Consider the following 6,584-nt stretch of genomic DNA (forward strand, 5'->3'; position numbering starts at 1 on the left):
ATTTTTCGTACTCATGTAATATATTCTATCCTACGTTGTAGTAGTTTTCATTCATGATTTGTCATGTTTTCTTGAACCCACTAAATAGTCAAAATGTGATTTTTCACATCACTATTCATGCACATGTATAGTCAAGGTGCATATGAACTGATAACGCTGCTCTCATTTGTGTGGTAGCTCCTCTGCACACCCATTAAAGAGTTACAGCAGGTCTGACCTGCACCAATAAGCAGCTGGTAAATAGCCATATCCATTCTGCCATAAGAGGACTGTGAGATGTCAAGTGGCTGGCAAAGACATGCATTTTTCACACGTGTAGACACACACACACAGAACTAATGGTGGCAGCCTGGCAGGTCTTTGTGCAACACAAATGATAACTCCACACACAAACACACACTCTCCCTCTCCTTCGCACAAAGGCAGCCGGGAGGGAGACATTTGTCATTTGGCCAGATGTTTTTTCAAGGTCCTTTATTCCAGGCAGTCAATCACATAAGCAGCAATGTTCCAAATGTGAAGTCCCTTTGTGTAATGTTGGTACCATACATGTGTTCCATCAGGTGTAGGTGCATCCATGCGTGTGTGCGAGGAAGGTCGTTCAAGGAGATATGGGATTACCATTACACCCTAGACACAGGGAGGTTATACATTTATGAGTTTAACTGTACTTTACACACTATACTCTCTGAAACCTCAACAGGAGGGTCTGTCACTTTGACGTGAACTGATTGGAGCTCAGTCAGGGATTGAACATGGGTTTGTGACTGCTCTGCACCGGTGCTTCAGCCAACATGCATCAACATGTTATGGCTTGTGTTGCAGCATGATGCTGCTACAAGGGAACTGTCTCGAAACATATGAAGGATTAGAGACCTTTTTTTTTTTGAGTGTGTGTGCAGTTGTTGGGTCATTAGCTTTTCTCTGCTGTTGAAAAGTCAGGAACTAATTTGGACGGCTTTAAGAATAACCTAAAGATTTTTTTAAACCCTTTAACAACTCCAGTGTTTACATTCTTTTGACTACCGTAACTCCTCAACCGTTTACCCAATTAGCGTAATTCAAGTGGATTCTGAAGCGGAGAAAAGCAGCTTTGCACTGATGTGACACCTGAAAGTATCTATTTAATCAACGTAAATCTGTTGATTCTGTTTGGAAAAAAGCGGCTTTGGAAAGCTGCTTTTCTCTGCGTCAGAATCAACTGATTCATGTTGAAAAAAAAAAAAAAAAAACGGTCAAAGGTTTAGAGTGTGTCTTATTTAGGTGTTGCCTGCGTCATCTCCAGTTTATTAGGGTTAAAAAACTAGGATGCTCTTTTCAGCTTCAGAACTTAATTTAAATTGTGCTGATGTTAGACTCCCAATTCAATTTAACCTTTAACACATCCCAAATTTCCCCTGCACAGCTTTCTGTGTAAAAACTTTCTGTTCACTTTGGGGGACCAAACTGCATTTTTTTTTCTGATTCTTTGTATATTTTTTGAAAAGGAAAAAATATTTAGAGAAAGTATATTTAAAAAGTATCACTTTAAATTTTTTTATTTTTGCATTTTTTTGCCCCTGAAAAGCAGCCTATGTTGTATATTTGCACATATTTTAAACTTTTAAAGTCTTTAAACTGTATTTTGTATTTAAACCTGTCTGTGTTGCTTGAATACCCATAATCCCCCATTGAGCTCATATTAAAAATAGTGCAAATGAAAGAATCTGCTACCATAATTAAACTGTTGCTTAAACTTTGCATCATTTCAGAACTTATTGAGATTACAAACAAACCAAATTTCACCCTTGGGAAAATGTTTTGAATCCATGATTTATACTTCAAGTGCTGCAATCAAAAAAGTGGCCCATGTCTAAAAATGAACCTTTGCATTAAATGCATACGCAGAACTTGCATTGAGAAACCTTCAGAAACAGATCTTTTTTTAAGCTACTAACAAAGTAAATTAACTTTTAGGTCTAAATATTTCCATACGGAGTCTTTGCAGTTTAAACAGATCATATATTTAAAAATAATAGTAAAAAAAAAAGATTTGCAAGCTTTGCATAGCACACATAGTGGTGCATTTGGGAGTTGTTTCCCCCTTTACCTTTCCACAATGTGATCCTGCCCACTGAGCCGTCTCGTCTGATAATTATTTTGACATTCCTCAATGTGAGCTGGAAGGAAATTATCCTTTACAGCATGCTTGCTGTACATTTCCATAACCAGGCCTCTCTTGCATGGATGGGTTTGTAGATGCATGGAGCTGGAGTAATAACTGTATGTACATGCAGCAGACATGATTTGTAACACTACCATGTTCTCTCTACTCCTTATCATAGGTGATGTTAGTTCATGGATAGAAAAGCTAACACAGTCTCACCGCTTTACTATGATCTAACATTTACCATAATTGTAAATATATATGTAGTAAAAAGTAATCAACACTTTTTTTTGGTACGCAGATGATCATTATGAACACTTAACAACTTGTGCAATACAATACAGAAAGTTAACACTAAGAAACATCAAGTTAACAATTGTGTTTTTAACTTGTTCTTGTGGCCTTTTTCTGATTACAAGGATGTATGTAAAGAAAATTAAGCTTAAAATTGCATTCCTGAGTATTTCTTTATTTAAATTGTTGTGACTCTGGGGTAGATTAAAAAGAAAACGTAGTATAAAAAGATTATAAAACGATCCGCTCCACTCTGATGCATCCACTTGTAGATGACTAGATCCTTCGTTTTCCTCGTCCAAGTTGGTGTCAAAATGCTGCAGCTGGATGGCTCCAATACTGCTCGCAGTTTTTGATACAGCGGTAATGCTAGGTTGAGGATGTGAGGGGCTGTAAGCGAGCAGGAGAAAATGCATAACCAAAAAGCTCTCAGTAGGAGGGGAAGGGGGGCGTGGTTGCTCCTTGCCAGTGGAGAAGTGAACTTTTAATGAACTACTTTAACTCACTATAACTAATGAGCTCTGCTAAAACTAAATCCTAAAATTGAAATGGATTTATTGATTTTGGCTAAAAACGAAATAATCATAATTAAAAATAAACTCTGGGAAGGCTTTTTAAAATAGATTAAAAGATGATCAGAGTAGATTTTAAAAAGAAAAACTTTCTCAATTGTGTATAAAAAGTCCCTCAAGTAAAGCAAAAATGTGATTAAAAAAGGCAAAGAAAAGGGCTTGGTATGCATTCAAACATAAAAGCAACTAACTATACTGTAAAAAGTGAAATATCGGATCAGTTAAAAACTGTAATGTTTTACAATTAAAAATATTAGTTTTTATTAAATGGAAACTCAAAATTTTGATTTGGTGAAGACTAATCATTTTAAATTTAACAAATGACAGAACTTTAGACATTACTGTATCCAATGTCTCCCTTTTTATAGTGCATGTGAATCCTTTTTAAAACTCCAACCATAAAATTTCCATCACATACACTGTTTGTGTTCAATAATGCACTATTTAAAGTTGAACCAGATAATCTTTTTGAATGGAGGTCTGATTTGAGAGCAAATATAATAAACTAATGACTTTCGTTTCAGCTGTGATGACTTAAATTGCATTTCATTTGGCAGAACATGATCAGATTTATGCCTCTTTCGTGTTCATTCAGAGTAGTTATCCGGGATTCAGTCAAATGGAAATCTAATCAGCAGATACTGAATGTTTCTGGTAAAACATTTGAATGTGATTCTGTTCTCGGAGGAGATGGTGAATCGAAGGCGTCTAAGTAATGCGGCACTCTTTACACATTAATAAAAATCAACAAATTAAGGAGCCTTCCCACATTTTTTCACACATTCACACATTTTTTTACTGCCTAAAAGAGCCTGGTTTTCATCAGATATGTATAAGCTAGAGTTTATGGCTGTGAGAACAGCAATACAAACCCATCTGTCTTAATATTCCCCTGCTCAGCATAGACATGGTAATGACTGCAATGCATCACTCGGATATTGCATATCAATGAAAAGCACGGATGCATGGGTGTGTGTCTCGCATTTCAGTTTGTCTCAGCTTTTCTCCCTGAGTCAGTTGCCCTGTAAATCACTGCAAACGTGTCAGTTTGATGTAAACCGTCTCTACTTTTTTACAAATGTCCAAAGAGCTTCACCTCCACCGCGCTGTGCTGTTGATCATTGTGTATGTGTGAGGCCTCTAAACGTTCTTCAACCAAGTCCACCGACCTCACCAGTGTTTTTCCGCATGCTGCAAATTTTGCAATAGTACATGTACTGCATATTACATTTTTGCAAACGTAGTGCCAGTAGTTGCATGCTGTTTGAAGCACAGTACACTCAGCGAACAATTCTCAGCACTCTAATTAGATGGTCGTGGCCAAGGGCTGATTGTGCTGCTGGCCTTTAAAAAAATGTGTCAATTTGTTTGTCAGCTAAAACAGAACAAATGACTTTATAACTTGAATGTTGAAGTCAACAAATTGGTAGATGTTCATGGATGTGTTTGTGTGTAAAACACCATTTTGCATCATGAAGACCCTTTTGCAGGTGAATAAATTTAACTTCTTCCGTTTTTTTTTTTTTTTTTTTATTTGTACAAACCATTTTTATTTTTGAAAAAACTACAGGTCCACCTAATTATTTTTACATTTTAAAAACGTTTTAGCACACTGACAAAATCTCCTCACTTGCAAATCTCTATTATATCTGCATATTATTAAATAACCACTCTAAAGAAAATTGGTTCTTTTGTGTGTTTTTAACGTATTCTTGTATATTTTTCTCAGGTGACAACCTCTATGAAAGAATTTACGATTAAAATTACATTTCTGAGTATTTCTTAATTCAAATCCGCTTGGATCAGAAAAGCGGATGCTTGAAAATTCTCAGACTAATGATGCATTGATGAATAAATGATGAATTTTTTGTTAAAAACTTCACAGTCCTAATTAAAACTCCACTGGGAACGTTTAAAAAAAAATTATCATAAGGGGACTTTAAAAAATGCAGGATTTTTCTTGTCCACTTTTGAGCTTCTATTTTTTCCATGTTTTCATGAGGCAGACAAGTGAACTGGTCCTCTTTTTTTCATCAAGTCTAACGTGTGTTCTTTTAAATTAGGCCAAAGATTTTTCACAATTAGAGGGGTAGCCTATTTAGTTTGGTAGGGGGAGAAGACCTCATTCTAACGGCTTAGGCCATTAGAACATTTGGATAATCGAAAGACAGATTGTTGCTGAGTTAACTCTGTGATTCTTATATAAGTTTTAACTGGGATGTTAGGGATGAATACGGACATTTGTGCTTTATTTAAAAGGTTCTAACAATGCTGTTTGTTTACGGTACAGTTTATGAGCATATATCAGAGCAAGTTCCTGAGACTGACCTTCATCACTCCACTGCTCCCTAAAGAGTGTGATTCGTCATTATTAAGTCATGTTTTGAAGATAGTTATTGATTTTCTCCCACATAGAGACCCAGCTGCCAACAGCCATGACAAAATACAAAGTATGAGTTTCTTCAGTTATAATCATCATCCACAGTTGGGGATAAATCACCAAATAATCTATTTTAATCACATTATGTTTTTGTGAGGGCCCTGTACTGCTCATTAATGTTGTTTCCAGAACTGTCTAGTCTGGTATTTTGAGCATTTCCATTATAAAATGGGCCCATTAACATAGACTGAACTACAGTTTTTTGGACCCCTGCTGGTTTTAGGTCCATAGAAAAACAGAACGGTCCGGTTAGCGCAGAGCTAATGTTGAAATTGGTCATTACAACAAAAGACAGCGGTTGTATTCCTCTTGTCGTCCGAAATTTTCTCTCAAACAACATTAAATACTTTGTAATACAAAGCAAAAAACAAGTGGAAGAAAATGAGCTGCTGGATTATTGTTGTTATTATTCACCCCGCATGCGCCGTGAGTGGAAACGCTCACCTGAATTACCTGGTCCATTCTAAACCGGACCGTACTGTACCGTAGCGCTAAGTGGAAACAAGGTTTAATGGCCTTGAGAGGAAGGAAGCTTTATTCTGGCAGAGAAGTGGATTCTCCTCACCACATCTGACACATGTCGTTGGTCAGTTACATTTTTAATATCTCCAATATATCCACTCATTTCTTAAAGCCGCTGTGTCCAAGGCTAACAAAAGCAAACATATTTGGAAAGTCAGTGAGGAACCAAAAGAAGAGGTTTTGACTTCAAGGAAAAAACGAATCTGCATTTAACAGACAAAAACCAGGAGTATTTATTTGAAATGTGGATTTATTGCGATGATTGTATACACAGTAAAAATGCATAATATTCAACAACCAGCTGGCTAATGTTACGAGGATGTAGCTAATAAAGTTTCTCAAACCTGGATTCACATTTATGATTATGTTTAAAAAATACCAGTATTGATAAATGTTTTTTTATTTTTTTTACCCGCCTCATCTAAAATGGTGGATGAGGCTGAAGTGGGCATCCAATCCCCTTTCACATTTTAATGGTTCCTACACAAAATTAAGTGTGGAAATAAATAAAATTACATGTTACCTTCAAAAGTTAAAATAAACTGGAGGTAAAAAAAAAATAATAATAATAAAATAAAATTTCAGTCTTGTACCAGGTGGTCGGTGAAAA

This window comes from Oryzias melastigma, linkage group LG12 (assembly GCF_002922805.2).
Source record: "Oryzias melastigma strain HK-1 linkage group LG12, ASM292280v2, whole genome shotgun sequence".
NCBI classification, from domain to species: Eukaryota; Metazoa; Chordata; class Actinopteri; order Beloniformes; family Adrianichthyidae; genus Oryzias; species Oryzias melastigma.